Here is a 27,030-nt window from a genome sequence, read left to right as displayed (position 1 = left end):
GTATTTACTAATTACTGTGATAAAACTTAAACTCCTCACTCCTGCAGTTATCTCCTAAGTTACCTCTGTGGTGGTTTCTAACTACTTCTACACTGTTGCACCTATATTACTGCCCTCTAATACTTCTCATATTACTGGGATAGAATTACCCGGCAACATTATATCAAGTGATTAAGAGTGTGTTTACTCACTAGCAGACAATCTTAATTACTTGTAACAAATAACATTTATAGATTAACTTTAGTGACTGAATTCTACAAACAGCAACTAACTGCTGATCCTTACAATCACATCATTGAAAGGTGTTTAAATTTCCTCCATGTTTGCTGGAAAGTGCTGTACCAAAGGGGTGGAGGATTTGCTAACATTAATGGTAGACAGATGTTCCCTGATCCTTGATTTCATATCTCTAGAGGTTAAACCTACGTATTGTAACCGGCATTGTGTGCAAGTAATTAAATAAATCACATAATTGGATTTACAGTTTAGACAAGATTGAATGTCGTATTCTCGACCATTGACGGAGGAGACAAAGTTCTTGGTGACGTGTACAAACTCACAAGGTCTGCAGCGGCTACTACCACACTTATACATTCCCACATGTCTCAACTAGTGATGTCGCAAACCTAAAAATTTCGGTTCGCGAACGGCGGACTCGAACTTCCGCAACTGTTCGCGAACCGGGCAAACCGCCATTGACTTCAATAGGCAGGTGAACTTTAAAACCAATAGGGACTCTTTCTGGCCACAATAGTGATGGAAAAGTTGTTTCAAGTGGACTAACACCTGGACTGTGGCATGCCGGAGGGGGATCCATGGCAAAACTCCCACGGAAAATTACATAGTTGATGCAGAGTCTGGTTTTAAGCCATAAAGGGCATAAATCACCTAACATTCCTAAATTGTTTGGAATAACGTGCTTTAAAACATCAGGTATGATGTTGTATCGGAAGTCAAACTGGGAACCCCGGAGGGAACCAAGAAAGGGGTGCGCTAAATATTGAATATAGTCTGTACACAAACCATACGATATGCGTGTAGGCGGAATAAGTGTTTAAATTAATTTTGAAGTGGCGGCTCCTCTGGTCCTCGGAGTGGAGATTCTGAAATTTAGAAACAAAAAAGAGGGCGCCACATAGCGTAATACTGATGGATCAGGCTTCAAAGAGGATAAGATCAAAAAGGCTTACCGGAAAGTGATGCACCGTACTGTGACCGGTGCTTGCATGCGGACTAACACTCTCAGTGGTTAGCACACTGGTGAGTTGCTCATATGCTGCGTCTGGTCCAAGGCAGGTAAATCTCTGCGTGGCTTGTTTACAGGTGAGCGTGCGTCTGTGAAGATTTGTGTTGTATACTGCGATAAAAACCAGGATCAAACACCTTTTGGGAACGAACACCTTTTGGAGTTTATCAATAAAAGAGAAAGACAACTTCCGTGGAATAGATTGTTATCTTTAATCCATAGAATAACTGCTACGCGTTTCTCGACCGTTAGCTGGTCGTTTCCTCAGGCATAAAACAATGGATGGACATTGTTTTATGCCTGAGGAAACGACCAGCTAATCTGAGGAAACTACCAGCTAATTGTACACATGCCTGAAAAATTAGGTATTGTTGCAGCCGCTGTAGCAGCGGCCAGAAAAATTGATGTTTGTTTCCCAGGCAGAAAGTGCCCTAAAACATTGCGGCTTGAAGCGTAGTTGGTGGCGGATAAGTCACGCAAGTCATCCGGCATTCGAAGATAAAATACAGCAGCGTGTGGACCATTTTTAGCCCAAGGCAGCTCATCTCATCAGGCCTTTTTTACTCAAATGTATCGCCCAATGTCAGTCCCTTCGGGATCCATCCCTCATTCATTTTAATAAAGGTGAGGTAATCAAGACTTCTTTGACCTAGGCGACTTCTCTTCTCTGTGACAATACCTCCTGCTGCACTGAATGTCCTCTCTGACAGGACACTTGAAGCGGGGCAGGCCAGAAGTTCGATTGCAAATTGGGATAGCTCAGGCCACAGGTCAAGCCTGCACACCCAGTAGTCAAGGGGTTCATCGCTCCTCAGAGTGTCGAGATCTGCACTTAGGGTGAGGTAGTCTGCTACCTGTCGGTTGAGTCGTTCTCTGAGGCTGGATCCCGAAGGGCTGTGGCGATGCATAGGAGTTAAAAAGGTCCGCATGTCCTCCATCAACAACACGTCTGGAAAGCATCCTGTCCTTGCCGGCGTGGTCGTGGGAGGAGGAGTATTACTTTCACTTCTTCCCCTGTTAGAGTCCCTTTGTGCTGTGACATCACCCTTATACGCTGTGTAAAGCATACTTTTTAATTTCTTTTTGAACTGCTCCATCCTTTCCGACTTGCAGGAATTCGGTAACATTTCAGTCACTTCATGCTTATACCGGGGGTCTAGTAGCAAGGACACCCAGTACAGTTCGTTCTCCTTCAGCTTTTTTATATGAGTGTCCCTCAACAGGCACGACAGCATGAAAGACCCCATTTGCACAAGGTTGGATGCCGAGCTACTCATGTCCCGTTCCTCGTCCTCACTGATCTCACTGAAGGTATCTTCTTCCCCCAGCCACGTACAACACCACGGGTACCAGATAGGTGACAACAAGCACCCTGGGATGCCTGTTGTGCTTGGTCTTCCTTCTCCTCCTCCTCCTCAAAACCACATTCCTCCTCTGACTCCTCTTCCTCACAATCCTCTTCCTGCGTTGCCGCTGGTCCAGCAAGCGATGCTGATAAGGCTGTTTCTGGTGGTGATCGTGACCACAATTCTTCCTCTTCACGCTCATCTACGGCCTGATCCAGCACTCTTTGCAGGGCACGCTCCAGGAAGAAAACAAATGGTATGATGTTGCTGATGGTGCCTTCGGTGCGACTGACTGGGTTTGTCACCTCCTCAAAAGGACGCATGAGCCTACAGGCATTGCGCATGAGCGTCCAGTAACGTGGCAAAAAAAATTCCCAGCTCCCCAGAGGCTGTCCTAGCACCCCGGTCATACAAATACTCGTTAACGGCTTTTTCTTGTTGGAGCAGGCGGTCGAACATAAGGAGTGTTGAATTCCTAACGTGTCGGGCTGTCGCAAATCAAGCGCCTCACTGGCAGGTTGTTTCGCCGCTGGATATCTGACAAGTGCGCCATGGCCGTGTAGGAATGCCTGAAATGGCCACACACCTTCCTGGCCTGCTTCAGGACATCCTGTAAGCCTGTGTACTTATGCACAAAGTGTTGTACAATCAGATTACACACATGTGCCATGCACGGCACATGTGTCAACTTGCCCAATTTCAATGCCGCCACCAAATTACTTCCATTGTCAGAAACCACTTTGCCGATCTCCAGTTGGTGCGGTGTCAGCCACTGATCCACCTGTGCGTTCAGGGCGGACAGGAGTTCTGCTGCGGTGTGACTCTCTGCTTTCAGGCAAGTCAACCCCAAGACGGCGTGACACTGCCGTATCCAGGATGTGGAATAGTACCTGGGGAGCTGGGGGGGTTGCCGTTGATGTGGAGCAAGACGCAGCAGCAGAAGAGGACTCAGCCAAGGAAGAGGTTATGGAAGAGGATGGAGTAGGAGGAGTAGAGGAGGTAGCAGCAGGCCTGCCTGCAAGTCATGGCGGTGTCACCAACTCCTCTGCAGAGCCACGCATTCCATGCTTGTCAGTCGTCAGCAGGTTTACCCAATGTGCAGTGTAGGTGATATACCTGCCCTGACCATGCTTTGCAGACCAGCTATCAGTGGTCAGATGGACCCTTGCCCCAACACTGACATGCCATTACTTCCTTTTGCACAATCGAGTACAGTTTGGGGATTGCCTTTTGTGCAAAGATATTTCAGCTGGGTACCTTCCACTGGGGTGTCCCAATAGATAAAAAATTTTGGAATGCCTCAGACTCCACCAGCTTGTATGGTAAAAGCTGGCGGGCTAAGAGTTCAGACAAGCCAGCTGTCAGACGCCGGGCAAGGGGGTCACATTGGGACATTGGCTTCTTACGCTCAAACATGTCCTTGACAGACACCTGACTGTGGGCAGATGAGCAGGAACTGCTACGGAAGAGAGACGGAGTGGCGGATGGTTGAGAGGGGGCAAGGAGTACAGCAGTGGTTGACGTGGCTGAAGATGCTGGACCAGGAGGAGGATGGCGGCTTTGAGTTTGTGTGCTGCTTCTACTCATGTGTTCATCCCATCGGCGTTTGTGATGTGAGATCATGTGCCTTCGCAAAGCAGTTGTACCTAGGTGGGTGTTGGACTTCCCACGACTCAGTTTCTTTTGGCACAGGTTGCATATGGCATCGCTGTTGTCAGAGGCAGACACACAAAAAAATGCCACACTGCTGAGCTGTGCGATGACAGCATTCTGGTGGTGGCAACAGCATGCTTTGATTGGCATGCTGTCTGGCTGACCCAGGGTGCCGATGCATGTTGTCTGACTGTGCCACTAGCTCCTTGCGACAACCTCCCCCTGCTTCCAACTCATCTCCTCCTCCTCTCTGTCTCCCCATCTGAACTTTCCCCCTCTTCTTCTTCTCTTCTAGCGGGCACCCACGTGACATCCACGGACGCATCATCATCAACCGCTTCACTTGTATCTGACAAATCAACAAAGGAAGCAGCAGCGGGTACAACATCATCATCATCATCACACCGTACGTCCATGTCTGTAATGCTGCCTGACTGAGACATATCACTGTTATCTACATCCTCTGTCAATGATGGTTGTGCATAACTCATTTCTTCCAACTGATGTGTCAATAACTCCTCTGACAGATCAAGTGAAGTGGCTGTGGTGCTAGTGTTGGTGGTGGCGGCAGGCGGGCGAGTGGCACTGGTCACTTGAGAGGTGCCCAAAGCTAAGCTGGAGGTGGATGGTGCGTCAAGGTTCCGAGCGGAAGCTGTAGAAGATTGGGTGTCCTGTGTTAGCCAGTCAACTAGGTCCTCCTCAGAACTTTTCGTGTTCATGGTACGTGGCCTCTGAACACTGGGCATTATTGTAGGGTCAAAGGGAATCACAGCCCCACGACCACGATGGCACCTGCGGGGTGGCCTGCCTCTGCCTGTCATTTTTTTTTTAAATGTACACTTACACTACTATTAAACAAAATATGAGTGGTGCCACTGGGCAAGTGGGCACAGTATACGCTGTGAGCCTGACACAAAAAAGCAGACTGATGTTTCACAATCCAAAAAGTTTATTTTTTTTAAATGTACACTTACACTACTATTAAACAAGATATGAGTGGTGGCACTGGGCAAATGGGCACAGTATACTCTGTGAGCCTGACACAAAAAAGCAGACTGATGTTTCACAGTCAAAAAAGTTTATATTTAAAATATTTACACTACTGTTACAACAAATATTATTGGTGGCACTACTTGGCAAGTGGGCCTGGCACACACGCTGGCAGGCAGGCAACTGCAATTAGATTACACTAGCAGACTGATGTTTCACAGTCAAAAAAGTTTATTTTTTAAATATCTACACTACTGTTATAACAAATATGATTGGTGGCACTAGTTGGCAACTGGGCCTGGCACACACGCTGGCAGGCAGGCAACTGCAATTAGATTACACTAGCAGACTGATGTTTCACAGTCAAAAAAGTTTATTTTTTAAATATCTACACTACTGTTATAACAAATATGATTGGTGGCACTAGTTGGCAACTGGGCCTGGCACACACGCTGGCAGGCAGGAAACTGCAATTAGATTACACTAACAGACTGATGCTTCACAGTCAAAAAAGTTTATTTTTTAAATATTTACACTACTGTTATAACAAATATGGTTGGTGGCACTAGTTGGCAAATGGGCCTGGCACACATGCTGGCAGGCAGGCAACTGCAATTAGATTACACTAGCAGACTGATGTTTCACAGTCAAAAAAGTTTTTGTTTCCAATATTTACACTACTGTTACAACAAATATAAGTGGTGGCACTAGTTGGTGAGTGGACCTGGCACACACGCTGGCAGGCAGAACACTGCAATTAGATTACACTAGCAGACTGATGTTTCACAGTCAAAAAGGTTTTTATTTTAAATATTTACACTACTGTTATAACAAATATGATTGGTGGCACTAGTTGGCAGGCAAGTGGGCCTGGCACACACGCTGGCAGGCAGGCAACTGCAATTAGATTACACTAGCAGACTGATGTTTCACAGTCAAAAAAGTTTTTGTTTTAAATATTTACACTACTGTTATAACAAATATGATTGGTGGCACTAGTTGGCAGGCAAGTGGGCCTGGCACACAAGCTGGCAGGCAGGCAACTGCAATTAGATTACACTAGCAGACTGATGTTTCACAGTCAAAAAAGTTTTTTTTTTAAATATTTACACTAATGTTACAACAAATATGAGTGGTGCCGCTAACTTGGCAAGTGGGCCTGGCACACACACTGGCAGGCAGGCAACTGCAATTAGATTACACTAGCAGACTGATGTTTCACAGTCAAAAAAGTTTTTGTTTTAAATATTTACACTACTGTTATAACAAATATGATTGGTGGCACTAGTTGGCAGGCAAGAGGGCCTGGCACACACACTGGCAGGCAGGCAGGCAACTGCAATTAGATTACACTAGCAGACTGATGTTTCACAGTCAAAAAAGTTTTTTTTTAATATTTACACTAATGTTACAACAAATATGAGTGGTGCCACTAACTTGGCAAGTGGGCCTGGCACACACGCTGGCAGGCAGGCCAGGCAACTGCAATTAGATTACACTAGCAGACTGATGTTTCACAGTCAAAAAAGTTTTTGTTTTAAATATTTACACTACTGTTACAACAAATATGAGTGGTGGCACTAACTTGGCAACTGGCAAGTGGGCCTGGCACACACGCTGGCAGGCAGGCAGGCAACTGCAATTAGATTACACTAGCAGACTGATGTTTCACAGTCAAAAAAGTTTTTTTTTTTAAATATTTACACTACTGTTATAACAAATATGATTGGTGGCACTAGTTAGCAAGTGGGCCTGGCACACACGCTGGCAGGCAGGCAGGCAACTGCAATTAGGTTACACTAGCAGACTGATGTTTCACAGTCAAAAAAGTTTTTTTTTTTTTAAAATATTTACACTACTGTTACAACAAATATGAGTGGTGCCACTAACTTGGCAAGTGGGCCTGGCACACACACTGGCAGGCAGGCAACTGCAATTAGATTACACTAGCAGACTGATGTTTCACAGTCAAAAAAGTTTTTGTTTTAAATATTTACACTACTGTTATAACAAATATGATTGGTGGCACTAGTTGGCAAGTGGGCCTGGCACACACGCTGGCAGGCAGGCAACTGCAATTAGATTACACTAGCAGACTGATGTTTCACAGTCAAAAAAGTTTTTTTTTTTAAATATTGACACTACTGTTATAACAAATATGATTGGTGGCACTAGTTGGCAAGTGGGCCTGGCACACACGCTGGCAGGCAGGCAACTGCAATTAGATTACACTAGCAGACTGATGTTTCACAGTCAAAAAAGTTTTTTTAAAAATATTTACACTACTGTTATAACATATATGATTGGTGGCACTAGTTGGCAAGTGGGCCTGGCACACACGCTGGCAGGCAGGCAACTGCAATTATATTACACTAGCAGACTGATGTTTCACAGTTAAAAAAGCTTTTTTTTAAAAATATTTACACTACTGTTACAACAAATATGAGTGGTGCCACTAACTTGGCAAGTGGGCCTGGCACACAGGCTGGCAGGCAGGCAACTGCAATTAGATTACACTAGCAGACTGATGTTTCACAGTCAAAAAAGTTTTTTTGTAAATATTTACACTACTGTTACAACAAATATGAGTTGGTGGCACTAACTTGGCAAGTGGGCCTGGCACACACGCTGGCAGGCAGGCAACTGCAAATAGATTACACTAGCAGACTGATGTTTCACAGTCAAAAAAGTTTTTGTTTTAAATATTTACACTACTGTTATAACAAATATGATTGGTGGCACTAGTTGGCAAGTGGGACTGGCACACATGCTGGCAGGCAGGCAACTGCAATTAGATTACACTAGCAGACTGCTTTTCTTATATGAACATCTAATACCCTTCTCAGCAACTTTCACCAGTTTTTCATCAGCTTTTAGAATTGGAAAATGTTTCCTGATGATGTTACAAACTGATCCATATTGAGCACAGTATTGGGTAACAAAGTATGTTCCTTCAAACTCTCTGTTGGTATTTTCCTTTTTCCTTGCTAAAAGCTGTTCCCTAGGGGTGGACTCCACCACACTCATAGCTCGTTTGATGTCCTGATCTGTATATTTCCTATCCTTAAGTCTCTTACTCAGTTTGCTAGCCTTCAACTCAAATTCTCTGTCATTTGAGCAATTTCTTCTTATTCTTGAGAACTGACCTTTTGCTATTGCAAACCTGATTTGTTTTGGATGACTGCTTCTGCCATGTAACAAAGTGTTATCTGAAATAGGCTTCTGGTACACACCCATCTCAACTATCTCACCCTTCTTCCCAGTGAGTGTTAGATCCAAAAAATTGATCTTTTCAGAGTCGGTTTCAAATCTGAACCTCAGGCCCATATCATTGTCATTAAGATATTCTATGAAATTCGGTATTAATTTCTGATCACCTCTCCAAATGAACAGGAGATCATCAATAAATCTCCGGCACAGTTTGATGTTTCCTCTATAGGGGTTGCTATCTCCAAACATGAGGCACAGCTCCCACCAGCCAAGATACAGATTAGCATAAGATGGGGCAAACTTGGCTCCCACGGCCGTGCTGCTCCTCTGGAGATAGCACACCACATCAAACTTGAAAAAAATTTGTGTTAACAAGAACAAGACTGCTCTGACTATGTACCTTTGAAATTCAGGTGAAAAATCAGTACATATTTTTCATGGGTATGGAGGAATAGAGCGCCACAGCATCCACAGTGAGCCATGCACTCCATTCATCCCATTCCATATTATTCTAGATGTTGATCACATGAGTTGTATCCTTATGATATGCCGGTAATGATATTACCAGGGGTTGCAAGATCGAGTCAACACATTGTGAGAGGTGCTCTAATAGAGAGCCAATCCCACTCACAATGGGTCTGCCTTGAACATTTTGTAGTGACTTATGGACCTTTGGGAGATGGTGGAACCAGGGCATCATAGGATGTTGTAAATCCAAATAGTCAAATGTCTGATTGTCCAAAAAGCTCTGGTCCCTACCATTGTCCAAAATCTGCCTCAATTGTTCCTTATATTCATTGGTGGGGTCCCTTCTGAACATCATGTAATCCTCAGGATTATAAATCTGATGTAAAGCCTCAGCCACATAGCCCTCTCTGTCCATGACTACAACTGTGCCCCCCTTATCAGCTTTACATATCACCAGCTTATCATTTTCTTGTAAAGCAGTCAGGGCCTTTCTATCATTTTTTGCAAGATTCTGGATAGGTTTGTCTTTAATTTTTCTTAAGCATGACTGTGCATTGACATCGGGAAAATGCTCCATAACACTCTTTACTGATATTTATTATCTCTTTATTTTGTACTCTTGTACTTTAGCTCTTTGGGTCATTGTCTTGTTGCATCAGCCAACCTCTGTTAACCTGAAGTCAAGCCATTCTCCTGTGAAATTTCTTGATACACTTTTGAATTCTTTGTTCCTTCAAAGATTTCAAGGCATCTAGTTCCTGAGGCAGCAAAGCAGCAAAGCAACCCTAACTAGGATCCATCCTCTAACATGCGTCACAGTTAGGATGAGGTTTTGATGATGGTGTGCAGTGTCCTTTTTCTTACCAAACATAGCATCTTGCATTTTTTCCAAAGAGCGCACAGTTGGTCTTATCTACCTACATCATTTCATTAGAAGTATTGTGAAACATCCAGGTGGTCTTGGGCAAACCTGAGATGTGGTCCGAGGATTTTTAATACAACAGTGGTTTCCTTAGTGGTGTCCTTCCATGAATACCATTCTAGTTTTTCTGATAGTAGACACATGACCAAATACTTTTGCAGTTTGTAGAGTTTTCTGGTGGTCTTTTGCTGTTACCCTTGGACTCTATCTCACCTTTTTCAGGATTTTCCTTTGTGCTCTTGGAGTGATCTTTGCAGGATCTTTGCACTGTGTCTTACAGTGGATTGAAGAACATCTAGATATTTAGCAATGCTTTTGTAATCTTTTCTATATTTGTGCATCTCTATGTGTCTTCTAAGGACCTTTGAAATTAGTTGTGATGACATAGTTCACACTAAGCAATCTTTTTTGAGAAGAAATAATTAGTCAGTAATCTGTGCCTTTAAAGGACAGGGCATGTGTGCAAACCACACTCATAATCTAACCTCCTTAATTGAATCCCCTTGTGGTTGTTAATACAGAGTTTCACTTACCTTTTCGAGCCTGCACTTTGAATGATTACGGGATGTTTTCAATAAAAAGTACAACAGTTTGTGTATTAGTTTAGTCCGATTGTGTTTTTCTATAATCAGATCAGACCAAATTTTATAAGTAATCAATGCAGACATTCAGGCAAATCCGAAGGGTTTACTAGCGCTTTTTTTTTTTGCAGCTCTGTGTTTGTGTGTGTGAATATATATTAGGGATGTGCACTGCACTATTCGGTTTTCCTTTTATTTAAAACTAAATAAAAATCTAATTTTCATTAAACATTTACAATTGTTTTTGTTAAAACTAATGTAAATGTTTTGTAGGTACAGGTGACAAGTTCTTACATACTTACCTTAATGTGATCTGGAAAGCGCACTTACCTGATCCTCTTCTTGACAGGTCCCTGGCCGCGCTAACAGGAGGTTTAGTGCTCTCGGCACACAGGACCTGCAGTAACTTTAGTGCAGGTCCTGTGAGCCAAACGGCTAAACCTCCTGTTGCTGCGGCCGGGGACCTGGGACAAGAACTGCTGGCGCAATGCCGCCCCCTGCAGGCCGCTAGCAGGGGGTGTCAATCAACTCGATCATATTCGATTGGGTTGATTTCTGTCCGCGGCCTCAGAGAAGGCGTACAAGTTACGGAGCAGCGGTCTTTAGACTTCTGCTTCATAACTTCTGTTTTTCCGGCGAGCCTGAAGGTTTGCGCAGAATCAGGGGCATCAAGCTCCATATGGAGCTTGATAAATCAGCCCCTATGTGCGGTGGATCCTACAGGCTGCATTAAAGAAAAAGGTCCTGCTTAAGAGGTGATTAGACTTTTTCCCCTGTAGCAAAGAAACATTTACATTTCTTAAATATTCAGTATTCCTTTAATTTAAAACAAATACCCAATAGTGCAGCAGATGAATATTCTGAAAAACTGATTTTTCAAAATAATCATTCGGAAAGATTTGGACATATTGAATTTTTTGCTACTGCACAAGTCTAATACACACAGAGTTGCACAAAATGTTTGTGAACCCTTTAGAATACCTGTTTGACTGACATAGTGAAAATCCTGAGTGTATGTGTTATTATAATATATTGTTTGCTGTAGTTTATATCTAAAAACTAATGGCGAGATTACGAGTTTTGCGGTAACACGGGTGCTGTTCTAATGAACAGTTTTCCCTCACCGCTCACCTACAGACAACGCTGGTATTACGGGTTTTTACAAACCCGGCGTTAGCCGCAGAAAAGTGAGTGGAGAGCAAAATTTAGCTCCACATCTCACCTCAATACCAGCGCTGCTTACGGTAGCGGTGAGCTGGCAAAACGTGCTCGTGCACGATTTCCCCATAGGAATCAATGGGGGAGAGCCGGCTGAAAAAAAACCTAACACCTTCAAAAAAGCAGTGTAAAGCTCCTAACGCAGCCCCATTGATTCCTATGGGGAAATAAAATCTATGTCTACACCTAACATGAACACAGAGTCTAAACACTCCTAATCTTACATTTATTAACCCCTAATCTGCCGCTCCCAATGTCGCCGACACCTGCATTATATTATTAACTCCTAATCTTCCGCTACGGACACTGCCGCCACCTACATTATATGTATTAACCCCTAATCTGCTGCCCCAACATCGCCGACACTTACATTATATTTATTAACCTCTAATCTTCCGCTCCAGACATCGCCATCACCTACATTATATGTATTAACCCGTAATCTGCTGCCCCCAACATCGCCGACACCTACATTATATTTATTAACCCTTAAATCTGCCACCCCCAATGTCGCCGCAACCTACCTACACTTATTAACTCCTAAAGTTATTAACCCCTAAATCTAAGTCTAACCCTAACACCCCCTTAACTTAAATATAATTTAAATAAACCTAAATAAAATTACTACAATTAACTAAATTATTCCAATTTAAAACTAAATACTTATCTATAAAATAAACCCTAAGCTAGCTACAATATAACTAATAGTTCATTGTAGCTAGTTTAGGATTTATTTTTATTTTACAGGCAACTTTGTATTTATTTTAACTAGGTAGAATAGTTATTAAATAGTTATTAACTATTTAATAGCTACCTAGTTAAAATAAAAACAAATTTACCTGTAAAATAAAACATAACCTAAGTTACAATTACATCTAACACTACACTATAATTAAATTAATTCCCTAAATTAACTACAATTAAATACAATTATCTAAAGTACGGAAAAAAACCCCCACTAAATTACAGAAAATAATAAAATAATTACAAGTTTTTTAAACTAATTGCACCTAATCTAATTCCCCTAATAAAAATAAAAAAGCCCCCCAAAATAATAAAAAGCCCTACCCTATACTAAATTACAAATAGCCCTTAAAAGGGCCTTTTGCAGGGCATTGCCCCAAAGTAATCAGCTCTTTTACCTGTAAAAAAAAGTACAATACCCCCCAACATTAAAACCCACCACCCACACACCCAACCCTACTCTAAAACTCACCCAATCCCCCCTTAATAAAACCTAACACTAACCCCTTGAAGATCACCCTCCTTGAGAAGTCTTCACCCAACCGGGCCGAAGTCCTCAACAAAGCCGGGCAAAGTGGTCCTCCAGACGGGCAGAAGTCTTCATCCAAGCCGACCAGAAGAGGTCCTCCAGAAGGGCAGAAGTCTTCATCCAGGCGGCATCTTCTATCTTCATCCATCCGGTGTGGAGCAGGTCCATCTTCAAGACATCCAACGCAGAGCATCCTCTTCGTTCTTCATCAGACGACTGAATGAAAGTTCCTTTAAATGACGCCATCTAAGATGGCGTCCCTTCAATTCCTATTGGCTGATATCATTCTATCAGCCAATCGGAATTAAGGTAGAAAAAATCCTATTGGCTTATGCAATCAGCTAATAGGATTGAACTTCAATCCTATTGGCTGATTGGAACAGCCAATAGGATTGAGGTCGCATACTATTGGCTGTTACAATCAGCCAATAGGATTGAAGTTCAATCCTATTGGCTGATTGCATCAGCCAATAGGATTTTTTCTACCTTAATTCCGATTGGCTGATAGAATTCTATCTGCCAATCGGAATTGAAGGGACGACATCTTGGATGACGTCATTTAAAGGAACCTTTATTCAGTCGTCGGGTGAAGAACGAAGAGGATGATCCGCGTCGGATGTCTTGAAGATGGACCCGCTCCGCGCCGGATGGATGAAGATAGAAGATGCCGCCTGGATGAAGACTTCTGCCCATCTGGAGGACCTCTTCTGGCCAGCTTGGATGAAGACTTCTGCCCATCTGGAAGACCACTACGCCCGGCTTCGTTGAGGACTTCAGCCCGGTTGGGTGAAGACATCTCAAGGTAGGGTGATCTTCAAGGGGTTAGTGTTAGGTTTTATTAAGGGGGATTGGGTGGGTTTTAAAGTAGGGTTGGGTGTGTGGGTGGTGGGTTTTAATGTTGGGGGGTATTGTACTTTTTTTTAAAAGGTAAAAGAGCTGATTACTTTGGGGCAATGCCCCGCAAAAGGCCCTTTTAAGGGCTATTTGTAATTTAGTATAGGATAGGGATTTTTATTATTTTGGGGTTTTTTTTTTATTTTATTAGGGGGATTAGATTAGGTGTAATTTAGTGGATTTTTTTCCGTACTTTAGATAATTGTATTTAATTGTATTTAATTGTAGTTAATTTAGGGAATTAATTTAATTATAGTGTAGTGTTAGGTGTAATTGTAACTTAGGTTATGTTTTATTTTACAGGTCAATTTGTCTTTATTTTAACTAGGTAGCTATTAAATAGTTAATAACTATTTAATAACTATTCTACCTAGTTAAAATAAATACAAAGTTGCCTGTAAAATAAAAATAAATCCTAAACTAGCTGCAATGTAACTATTAGTTATATTGTAGCTATCTTAGGGTTTATTTTACAGGTAAGTATTTAGTTTTAAATAGGACTAATTTAGTTAATGATAGTTATTTTATTTAGATTTATTTAAATTATATTTAAGTTAGGGGGTGTTAGGGTTAGGGTTAGACTTAGATTTACGCCTTAATTAATAAGGCGTTAAAAGCAGCATTGGGACCTCTCAATCTAGTTTTAAGAGTTTTAGCCACTTTACTTAGATAATAATTATATTTTGTCAAAATTGTCATTTTATCTATTGAATAAAGAATACATTAGTTTTTATGTGCCTGCTCTTCCTCAGTTATACTCTAGATGGTGCTAAAGGCAAATACATAAGTTGCTATCAGCTCTGTGAATGCTTTGAAGAAACATCACTAATGCTGAGTTGACTGTAACCTTCTGTGCTTCAGCAAACTTGTGTTGCTATCTCTACCTGTTGTCTAACAAAAGAAAGTTGTCACTGTTGTAGACACTGCTCAGAAAATACAGTAGCCTTACATTATCACTGTTGTAGACACTACTCAGAAAATACAGTAGCCTTACATTATCACTGTTGTAGACACTACTCAGAAAATACAGTAGCCTTACATTATCACTGTTGTAGACACTGCTCAGAAAATACAGTAGCCTTACATTGTCACTGTTGTAGACACTACTCAGAAAATACAGTAGCCTTACATTGTCACTGTTGTAGACACTAGTCAGAAAATACAGTAGCCTTACATTGTCACTGTTGTAGACACTACTCAGAAAATACAGTAGCCTTACATTGTCACTGTTGTAGACACTAGTCAGAAAATACAGTAGCCTTACATTGTCACTGTTGTAGACACTACTCAGAAAATACAGTAGCCTTACACTGTCACTGTTGTAGACACTAGTCAGAAAATACAGTAGCCTTACATTGTCACTGTTGTAGACACTACTCAGAAAATACAGTAGCCTTACATTGTCACTGTTGTAGACACTACTCAGAAAATACAGTAGCCTTACATTGTCACTGTTGCAGACACTACTCAGAAAATACAGTAGCCTTACATTGTCACTGTTGTAGACACTACTCAGAAAATACAGTAGCCTTACATTGTCACTGTTGTAGACACTGCTCAGAAAATACAGTAGCCTTACATTGTCACTGTGATATTGTGAGAAAATTCCCATTGCCATCACCCAGCACAGCCAAGGGTTATATGACCAAATTATCTTTAAGTTACATTTAATTTTAGGGACTAGTATTACAGCAGTAATAGGGGCATATTTCTCAAGCTCCATAAAATGTCCGCCTGCTCTGAAGCGGCGGACAGAAATCGCCGGAAATGAACTCAATCAAATACGATCGGGTTAATTGACACCCCCTGCTAGCTGCTGATTGGCTGCAAATCTGCAGTGAGCGGTATTGCACCAGCAGTTCACAAGAACTGTTGGTGCAATGATAAATGCAGAGAGCGTATGCTGTCGGCATTTATCGATGTGCAGTGGACACGATCCGCAATATCGGATCATGTCCGCTCGCAGCATCATAAATATGCCCCATAAAGTCAAGATATAAATTTACAAGCACCCCAGATTGCTTCCGGCTGTGACAGCTATAACAAGAACATCCTCACACACCTATAAGTCTATAATCAGGCACTGGCCAACATGGCGGCTGCCTTTGTTATAAATTATTTTATAAATAAAAAGGCTTGAAAAGTAACTGCATCATAAAATGAGGAAACCTCAAAGTCAAACAATTAGATGCCTAAAATGTGGGAAAAAAATAATCCAAAGCAAAAAAACTAAAGCAAAAAAATTCCACATGGTTAAAAGATACAGGTGGCTAAAAGGAGGAATTTACATTTTTAGAATGGGTACAACTGCACCATTTGGGTGACAATAGTGCTACTAAGAATTTAAAATGGAGCGTAAATGAAATTTTTTAGAAAAATTTAAAACAACCACATATACCAATTACCTGACATAGATACCTGTACACCCTGTAATAACTGTCATCTCCCATATACAAAATAGAATCTGATATATAGAATTCAGTTTACCATTAGGGAAAGTAGGAAACTGTCTAGTGACACCGGGACAGCAGAGGGCATCTGATTGCCACTGGTACTGCAGAACCCTTGGAGTTCAGGAATTGTTAACTTTAATATTATAACCTTCAATGAGAAGATTATTCAGGTCAGCCAATCAAAGGGTAAATAACAATCAGATCAGTTAACCCTAGTTTTGCAGTATACATTGTTAGTGTAATCTCTGCATGTACAGTTTGCAAGATACTGATTTGTGGTAGCTCTGTCACTTTCTTTTATTACACATGAATTTCATTTGTTTTTGAGATCTTTATGCTACTTAGTTGTGGGTACAAAAGAACAAGCTAGTCTCACAGAAACACACGCAGCACCATATGAGACTATAAAGCAGCACACATTGCTGCTGTAACCTATAGTAAAGGATTTATGCTCATTAGAGTAAGCTTAGAGCCGTGTTATGTTAAAAAAAAAAGTAATGTAGACCTTTGAGACTTAAAAATAGATTAAATAAAGATTGTTTAATTATTATTTTGGTTTATGTACAAACAAATTTCAAATGATGAAGGAATTTGGCAGGGAGATCTTGTTTATTATTTATTTATACAAATTGTAGCTATGTTTGTAAAGGACCAAGAATCTGTTTCTCTATATAATATCATTATAAAACAGAAAACTGCAAAATAACTGACCAAATGGCTATATAACACAGAATATAGAGTATTTTACTGATGTCCTAGACATCAAAGGTTTTATGCTCATGCAAGGCAATTAGTATTTTAATTATCATGAAATAGAATAGAAAAAAAAAACTAAAACTAAAACCCCCCTTTTTTTTACTTGCTGTATGAGAGTTTGCTGATGCTGTACATTCCCAGTTTACTTCTGACATCTATGTCCCTTTAATTTTAATTTGAACAACAGCATTTTTTTGCCACTAAAACATAGTAAATTAAGTATTTGGTAGGTTCTAGAAATTTGGCACAACTTTGCAGAACATTTTAAACGGAGCAAAATATGTGAAATCTTGTACGAATATTACAGTGTGAAATATTAACTGCACACTAGGGGGAGCTGGAGGTAAAGAAGTAGCTTATACACTATATATAGAGAGATAGATAGATAGATAGATAGATAGATAGATATAGATAGATATACACACACACAGCAGTTTTGTGTGTGACTGCATATATGTTAAGGGGCCTGTTCCAAGCTGATTAGGTAAATAACTGTTCCACGTGTAGCAAACGGATATACTAAAAATAATAGTTTCCTAAACTGCCACGGCTCTGCTTAGCTGTTTTGTGACTTCTGAACCATTATAATGAAGATTTTTTTTTAAACAGACACTAATGAAAAAAAAAACATTCATGATTCAAATAAGACAATAACATTTTTTTTTTTTTCATTATCAAAATGCTCACCATCTTTGTATGCGCACACTTTCTGAGGAACCAGCTCCTACTGAGCAAGTGCAAGAGTGCGCACTGTATACAATTATGCATTTTATGATTGGTTCATGGCTGTCACATGATACAAGGGGCGGAATCTGTTGGCGCTCTACAAATAACCGATAATAATAATAAAAAGAAAAATGGATATAGCTTTGAAATTTGTCAGAAACTCTCCAGCATGGAACAGGATCACCAAAACCTTTGGTTTTTTTAGTATTAGATAAAATTTGCCTTTATAAAATTTTTGAGCTACTTTGCAGTGCTGACTTCTTACATATTCTCAAACCAACCATAGCTTTACCCACAGAACAATTGCAATTCTGCCCCAAATCTCCTTGCAAAAATAGGGCAAGATTACATATGCAGCGTCGCCGTTTTTTATGCGGTTTTGGTATCACATATACGGCGCCGCATGTAAATGCGTCGCGTTTATTTTACCCGTAAGCCTGCTAGTTTTACTCCCATAAGCTAACATACAATTGCGGCGCAAATCGGTATCACATATTCAACGCAAGGATTTACGCTGCGAAAATTGAGACATTTTACTCCATTTTCACTTCGCCACACATAGGCAGGCACAGCAAGCCTTGCGCTGAGTATGTGAGTAGCTCCCTGAAAATAGTAACTAACACCTAACGCATGCGCAATATCTATCTACCTGTCAACAGCAATCACCCACCGCAATAACTAATAAAGTATATTAACCCCTTATCCACCAACCCCCACATCGCAATAAACCTAATACATGTATTAACCCCTTTATCCACCATTAACCCACAACGCAATAAACCTAATAAAAAATGTAACCCCTAATCCGCCATTAACCCACACACAATAAACCTAATAAAACGATTAACCCCTAATCCGTCAAACCCACACAACGCAATAATCCTAATAAATTTATTAACCCCTAATCCGCCAACCCCCCACAATCCAAATAACGAATTAAATTACTAAGTCCCCTAACCTAACACCCCCTAAATTAACCCCAATTACCTAAATTAAAAAAATACTAAGTTACAATTAAAATAAAAAAACCTAACATTACTTTAAAATAAAAAAAACTAAGATTAAACTAATCTAAGATTACAAAAAAATAAAAAAGTCTAACATTACATAAAATAATAAACCAAATGATCAAAAATAAAAAAAATAAACCTTTCCTATGAAAATAAAAAGCCCCCCAAAATAAAAACACCCCCTAATCTAATGCTAACCTACCAACAGCCCTTAAAATAGCTTTTGTAGGGCATTGCCCTAAGTTAAACAGCTCTTTTACCTTAAAAAACACCCCTGTAACAGTAAAAATCCCCACCCACAAAATAAAAAAAACTAACACAAAAAAATCCTTAACTACCCATTTGTATGGGCATTGCCCTTAAAATGGCATTCAGCTCTTTTAAGTGTGCCCAATAAACCCCTAATTTTTAAAAAAACAAACCCCCCCAAAAAAAAAAATCCTAAATCTAACCCGCAAATAGGTACTCACCATTCCTTAAGTTCGGCGGAGAAGGTCCTGTTCCAGGCAGCGGTGAAGTCTTCTTCCAAGCAGTCGACAGCTTCTTCCAAGCGGGGACCACTTCCTTCTTCATCCAGGACCAAGCCGTCGTGGAGCGGAGATGAGCGCAGAGCAGGACCAGTGACTGTGGAGCCATGGAGCGTGGAGGATCCTCTAAGTACAATCGCCCCCGTACACTTAATAGTGAATTCAAGTTACGCATTTAAATATGACGTCCCTTGCATTCCTATTGGCTGATTTGATTCTTCAAATTCAAATCAGCCAATAGGATGAGAGCTACTGAAATCCTATTGACTGATTTGAATAGCCAATAGGATTTCTGTAACTGTTCAGTTTTTTAGATTAGGGATTTATTGGGCACTCTTAAAAGAGCTGAATGCCCATTAAGGGCAGTAAAAGAGCCGAATGCCCTTTTAAGGGCAATGCCCATACAAATGCCCCTTTAGGGGCAATGAGTAGTTTAGGATTTTTTAATGTTAGGTTTATTATTTTTGGGGGTGGGGGGTTTTACTGTTAGGGGGACTTAGTGTTTTTTAAGGTGAAAGAGCTGTTTAATTTAGGGCAATGTTTTTTTTTTTTTTTTTTTTTTTCATAGGGATTAGGTTTTATATATAGTTTAATCTTAGGTTTTTTTTATTTTTAAGTAATGTTATATTTTTTATTTTAATTGTAACTTAGTATTTTTTAATTTAGGTAATTGGGGTTAATTGGGGTGTGGCAGATTAGGGGTTATTAGGTTAATTAGGGTACATGGGTTGTGGTGGTTTGGCGGATTAGGGGTTAATAGTTTTATTAGGATTATTGCGTTCTGTGGGTTTGGCGGTTTAGGGGTTAATAGTTTCATAAGGTTTGTTGCGATGTGGTTAATGGCAGATTAGGGGTTAATAGTTTTAATAGGTAATTTCCGATGTCGGTTAATGGCAGATTAGGGGTAAATACTTTTATTAGGGACTTTGCAATGTGGGTGAATGGCGGATTAGGGGTTAATACATTTATTAGGTAATTTGCAAAGCTGGGGTTGGCGGATTTAGGGGTTAATATTTGTATTACGTAGATCGTGATGTGTGTGAATGATGGATTAGGGTTTAATAGTTTAATTAGGCATATTGCATTGTGGGGGTTGTCAGTTTAGGGGTTAATACTTTTATTATTAGTTTCAATGTGGGTTTGATGGCGGATATAGGGGTTTTACGTGTCAGGTTTTATTTAGGTGCCCGGCAGTTTCTAAAGTGCCGTAAGTCACTGGCAACTCCAGAAATTTGTATTTACGCTCATTTCTGGACATCGCTAATTTATCCGATTTACGGCACTTTATGAACTGCCGGTGCCGTATATGTGATACCCCGATGTGCGAGGTGAAATTACGGGTGGCGGGTTTCAGCAGTTGCACTGAAGCTTGCGCCGCATATGTAATCTCACCCATATTCTGTGGCAATATATCCCTAGTATAACTGGTGTTAATATATATATAAATATATTAAGTGTCACCAGATAACTTCTGCGCTTATAATCAATGTGGTACAATTGTTGTGGGACAGGCCTTAGCAAAAGTCACCTTCTCAAACAATATCTAAACTGATATTCTGCTTATGATTCAGCTGATATTTTGTAGCATTTGCCATAAAGATTAGCAGCATAAGCTTAAAAAGAAGCCAATTAACCACTGCAATGTTCCTTAAGGAAAGTATTGCACAAGCTGTATATTCTCATTACAATAACTAATGTGTGTGTGTGTGTGTTTGTGTGTTTATGTCTATGTATGCGAGTGCATATTTTGTGTATGTGTGTGTATGTTTTGTGTGTGTCTGTGTGAATGTATCTGGGTATTTTGTATGTGTGTGTGTATATGTGTGTGTATGCTTTGTGTGTGTCTGTGTGAATGTATCTGGGTATTTTGTATGTGTTTGTGTATGTGTGTGTATGTTTTGTGTGTGTCTGTGTGAATGTATCTAAGTATTTTGTATGTGTGTGTGTATGTGTGTGTGTGTGTATAGTAATATCCAGATAAAGAGGTAAAATAATGATCCTTGACACTTGCCGGGTTAAAACGTTTGAAGCTTTATTTACAAAGTAAAACACTCAGGGCTCCACCACTCCACACACCTCAGCTGCTATTCTGTGTGTGTGTGTGTGAATGTATGTATTTGTGTGTGTATGTATGTATATGTGTATGTACGTACAGTATATGTGTGTGTGTATGTGTATATATGTATGTGGTATGTATGTATATGTGTGCGTGTATGTGTGTACATGTATGTATGGTGTGTGTGTATGTATGTATGTGTGTGTGTTTATGTATGTGTGTGTATTTATGTATGTGTGTGTGTGTACATGTATGTACGGTATGTTTGTGTGTGTATGTATGTATGGTGTGTGTGTATGTATGTATGTGTGTGTGTGTTTATGTATGTGTGTGTGTGTGTGTTTATGTATGTGTGTGTGTGTGTGTGTGTATGTATGTATGTGTGTGTGTGTGTATGTATGTGTGTGTGTGTGTATGTGTGTTGGAGTTTATGTCTATGGTTTGTGTGTATATATATATGTGTGTGTATGTGTTCCTGTATATGTTTTCATGTTTCAATGGTAACTGTCGACCCAACATATAGTTCTGTAGTATAAACAATATGACCTGAGAGCAACACTCAAGGAAATCTTATTGTACCCCTAAACAGTACAATTACATAACCTTGTTAAGTAGTAAAGGGCACAGCATTTTTCAGTAGTACGTCTGTACCCTGTTTTCCCACTTCCCCCAAATGTTTACTATAATGTTTTTTATTTTACCTTCAACAAGAATATCACTAGGCATCAATTAAAATGTTTGTAAAGATGCCAATTTTTTACAAAAACCCACCCAAAGAACCAATAGCACATACGCAAGGACACCACAACGCTATTTCCAAAATGTTGTCAAAAGAAACTGAAAGTGATGGAGTGAAGTATTGAGAATGGCTGAGGGTCTATTACACTCAGTGATACAATGTTTGGAGCATCTTTTTCTCTGGCCTTTTCAGCTTCAAAAAAATCCATACTGGTAAATAATTAAGTTGCTCCTTACTCTGTGACGGCTTGCCCATATTAAACTGTGTAATCTGTTCTGGGATATTAATGGTTTGCAGGGGAATACCATTATATTGACGTATAGGTGGCAAAAAACCTGCATGGAGCACACATCTGGCCTGGGATCTAATGTTGTGCAGATATTTATGTCATTAAGGATCTGCAGGGAGTGAACTTTTGGTCTGGCTTCTTGACATGGCAATATGTATATGGTATAGAGGTCTGCAACGGAATTCATCTATTGTGTGGTCTTTAAATGGTTATATGTGTAGGCATAATAGGGTTGTACAAGGAATGTGTCTGGAAATGTGCAAATAGATGAAAGCTAAAATGCAGGAGTATTTATCTGGTTAGGGGACTTGACAAATACTGTCTGGAAGAGTATACATCTACACACCTGTCCTGGAGTCTTCATTTGCCCATATATATGTAATTAAGGGGCTGAACAGGGCATGTCTGCAGCCGGCATGCATCTGGTTTAAGCTCTGATTGTTTTTAGTAGAACTGGGTCTGTAGAAGTACTCATCTGCTCTGGGATCTTATATTGTTGTTATTTAGCTGACATAAAGGTCCCCATTTAGGATTTCCCAGCGGACAAGGTTTGCTCCAGTGAACCTCTCAGCCCAGCATTGCAGCAAGTGGGCAGTTTCTGCTGGCCACAGTTATCATTGCACAAGCAAATGCTCATGTAGCCATGCCCCCTGGTCTAGAGCACCCAATCATGTGAGAGCAGGACTTCTCAATCATCCTGATTGGATCTTATTTAACTCCATCACACCTGAGGTGGTGAAGAGGTTAAGTAGCAGTGGACTTAAGACCACAGCTACCTTACTAGCATTTCAGGACCATTTCCATATATTGCTGAAAACACGTGCACACTCCCAAGCCTATCTTAGTATAATATCAGGGAAAGGAAGCAAGAAATCAAGAAGGAGTGAATTAAAACTAAATAAAAATGATCATTTTATGTAAATCATGAAAGTTTTATTCTGACTTTTTCTTTGTCCTTTCAAACAAATTATTTGATAAATTTGTATTTTTAATTCAAACTAGGTTGTTTTAGTACAATCACTGTATTTAATCATTATTCTTTTAATCTTATACAGTAACCTTTACTGTAGTCACCACTGAAAATTGCGTATTTGGGCCAAAATAAATTTTGCACCAGGACTGTCTATTCTTTGTTTCCACTACCGGTAAGAAACATGGATTTCAGGAAGAGTTAGAAGCCTGGTACTTAAACCATAATCATCTATAGGAAATTACTACTCTGTCAAGTCATTCAGTTGTACTATAGGAAGAGACCAGCAAGGTTTGGGCTATATTTATTGACCACTTCCCATAATCGCTACCCTAAAAATGTGCGTTGTAGTCTGAAATGTATATAGCTCAACTTTATTGAGCAAATAAATCTGCCTTTTTGCTTGAAGCCTCTTGAGGCCCATATGATATTATTGCAGCTGGATTGATGCTAAAGAAGACATTTATATTTGGTCTCTATCTTTAGGATCAATTTAAACAGTTGTTGAGTTTGCGAATAATCTATTGATAGACATTAAATGCCCAGAACAGAACTTGTTAAAATAAATGAATGACTTGATTTTATTAGTTACAATATAATTAAAAATATTTAGAAAGTTCTCCATCTAACCATTTGTATTTCCTAGGCTCTAATTATTTCAAAGTGTTTTAAATTGTATTTGTAAATGTTATGAGCATGTGTTCAGTTTTAATTTATTGCTTAAGAAACCTTACTCTGTGTACCAATAAAATTACACAAATAAATTTGCCAACTGTCAAGATTTTCCCATGAGGTCCAGGGCTACGTTGGAATGAAAACACATCTGGGATAAAATTGGTACAATTCCTTGATTTAATAGTGAGCACATCTGTGTTATAGGGAACATTTGCACATCAATACATGGGTTCAAGTTAAAAACATTAGCATATGACATCCTTGGACTGATCATATTTTTATTTTACTTAGCACCATACGTCCTTAAATGTCCCTATATCCCTCTAGGCTTGCCTGGTACTTGGGAGATCACAAATCTTCTACTGTATCTACCAGCAATTAAAAAAAAAATTACAAATACATAACAGAATATAAGGAGTACCACACACAACATGTTTGTTTATCAGACTGTGACTATCAACAGAAACTTGCTATTGTAATTAAAATATAATTAATGAATTATATCTAATCTAAATAATTAACTGCCATTCTAAAACTTCCAAGATGATAACGTTTCAGTAGCTCATAAGAAATATTCTTTGATACAATTAAAATGACTAGAAAACATTAAAAAAAAAATATTATTTTGTGTTACTCTTAAATTCTGTATAATCCCATACATTTGTATCTCTCCCAGCTGTTCTACAAACTCATAATACAACCAAACACAGATTATTGCTGTAAAAGAGTTAAAATATATGGAACATTAAAATAAAATTAAAAATAAATATAGAATATTAAGTTAAAAAATATTTAAATTACTACTAAATCAGTGGAAATGCAGAGCTCCCAATCTCCCCTCATCTTGTTGTATTTGCATAGTCTGGGAGCACCTCTGGTTGTTCCTTCTGGAGCTTTCTCATTCTGATAACTGTCCCGGGTACACAAGTGAAACCAGGGACTACCCAGACTACACCCCACCCACTGACTGCCCATCCCGCCCAATCCTGTCCACGGAATACCTGTGACTCCCCTTGTCAGCTGTGGTTCCACAAACAGAATTCCCAAAACTCAGTGTACACCTCACATCACATAGCCCCCAGAAGTTAGCCAAGGAAATTAAAATAACAAATGACACCACTGTGCTGTTAATATTAGCCGCAAATAAGATGATCTTCAGCCACCACACCTTAAAAACTTAATCTGAAACATTTTCCATTTGAAGTACAATGCTTATTTTCTAAATGTAATTCTACAAGTTGCATTCAAAATATTATTGTGTGCCTGGTGGTGCTTAATAACTGCATCTGTAACTCACATATATAAACATTTTCTATACTTATTTGGTATATACATGTGCCATCACTATCCCTAGTTTTATTACAGACCATGGGGATATTTGATTCCCAAATCCTTCTTTGACATTTCCACCTACCGGTTAGTCCAAAGCACAATGAGGATCTGAAAAACCTTATTTATGGGAATATCATGTAAACCTAAAAAATAAAATCACACAAAAAGTGGTGTATTTAGTTTTTTTTGCTGTAAAATTTACAGCCCAACGAAACTCCTACCTCAACATGTCTTATATTTATCACAAATATTTCTAACAACTGGAGGACAGAGACACCTGTACTGGTCACGTAACCCCACAACCAGAGATTGGTTTGTAGTAAAATGAATAAATAAAATGTCTGGAGAACATTAGAGTGCCATTCAACTGCCCATCCATTAAAAACTGCTTCCCTAGTTGATTTAGACCAAATGACATCCCTGCCTGCCTGCTCTGCCTATGACCTATCAAATTGGAATGAGTCATAAGGATACACTCATGTATGCTCATTAGGCTGTCGTGGGCCCCTGTTGTTAAAGCGAGGTCATATTGGAAATTTGTAGGGCCTCATTAAACTCATCTTTTCCAGTGTTTTACTAGTGAGCATTCTTGCTATATTATATTAAAATATAATATTATATTTATGCACCAATACAGAACCGCTAGCAATGTAGAATGGCAGTAATTAAAGTGTGAGTCATAGGATATGTTCTTGCAAAATGAGATTTGTAAATGTTTGCAATTGTAAAATATTCAAAAGTCTGTTTTTATTAAGGTAAAGTAGACTTGCTGGATACAGAGAGAACTGTCTCAGAAACTACACTAACAAGGTGCTCATTTAAGCATGTAGACTTCATAAAGACTATTAGTTGACTTTTGAAATACATTTTAGATGAGGTTGACACATTTTTAGTTTTATTTATCTTTGAACATTTTCAAAGTGTTGTTGTGATACCGATATAATTAAAAATGGAATGCTTTCTATGGGACATGAAGTTAATGCTTGCAAGATAGATGCAGCTTCAACAATTTAATGGACCTGATCTCACAACTCGCAGCTGCTAAAAACCTCTGAATCTATTCTGTAATTTTCAAGTTACAATATTTTGGTGGAGTTTTTTCCTATGAGATTTCAGTTTCATAAGTGACATTTATTTAATCTAGGTCTTTGTCAAATTTCTTTACACATAGTTATGGGAACCATATTTTGGAGCCTATAAAAAGAAGCCACTATCCATGACATAACTGGTGGGCAACTTTATCCTGAATGCCTGTCTTAGACGTAAAGATGCATAAGTACACTTTTGTGCCTGTACCAATTCTCTAAGTCCATTAGGAACCAGAACAGAGGGAGACATCAGCTTGTTAGTAAATATTGCACACACAAAAAACTTTACTGGCATCTCATGCACAATACTGATAAAAATTAGTTAATTATAAAAGGAGCCCTTTGTGTTTTACAAATGAAGAGTAGTAGAAGTCCCTGGAAGGAGGGTACAAGATGGGACAGATACTGCTCCCAGTCTTCAACATTTGTCTAGAGCTTGCTTTTGGGAATACTCTATAAAAGAGCCTGCACTTTACCTTTTGTGCAACCTAGAGGGGTGTTTGACCCCCTCATTAGAGAGAGTAGAATCATTTTCACTAGATCTGGAAGATGGAGACATCAGCTTGCTAGTAAATACTATATTGACATCTCTCAAATAGAAAACAAGG

Source organism: Bombina bombina, chromosome 6, assembly GCF_027579735.1.
Source record: "Bombina bombina isolate aBomBom1 chromosome 6, aBomBom1.pri, whole genome shotgun sequence".
Classification (NCBI taxonomy): Eukaryota; Metazoa; Chordata; class Amphibia; order Anura; family Bombinatoridae; genus Bombina; species Bombina bombina.
Note: the sequence above shows the minus strand (reverse complement) of the source record.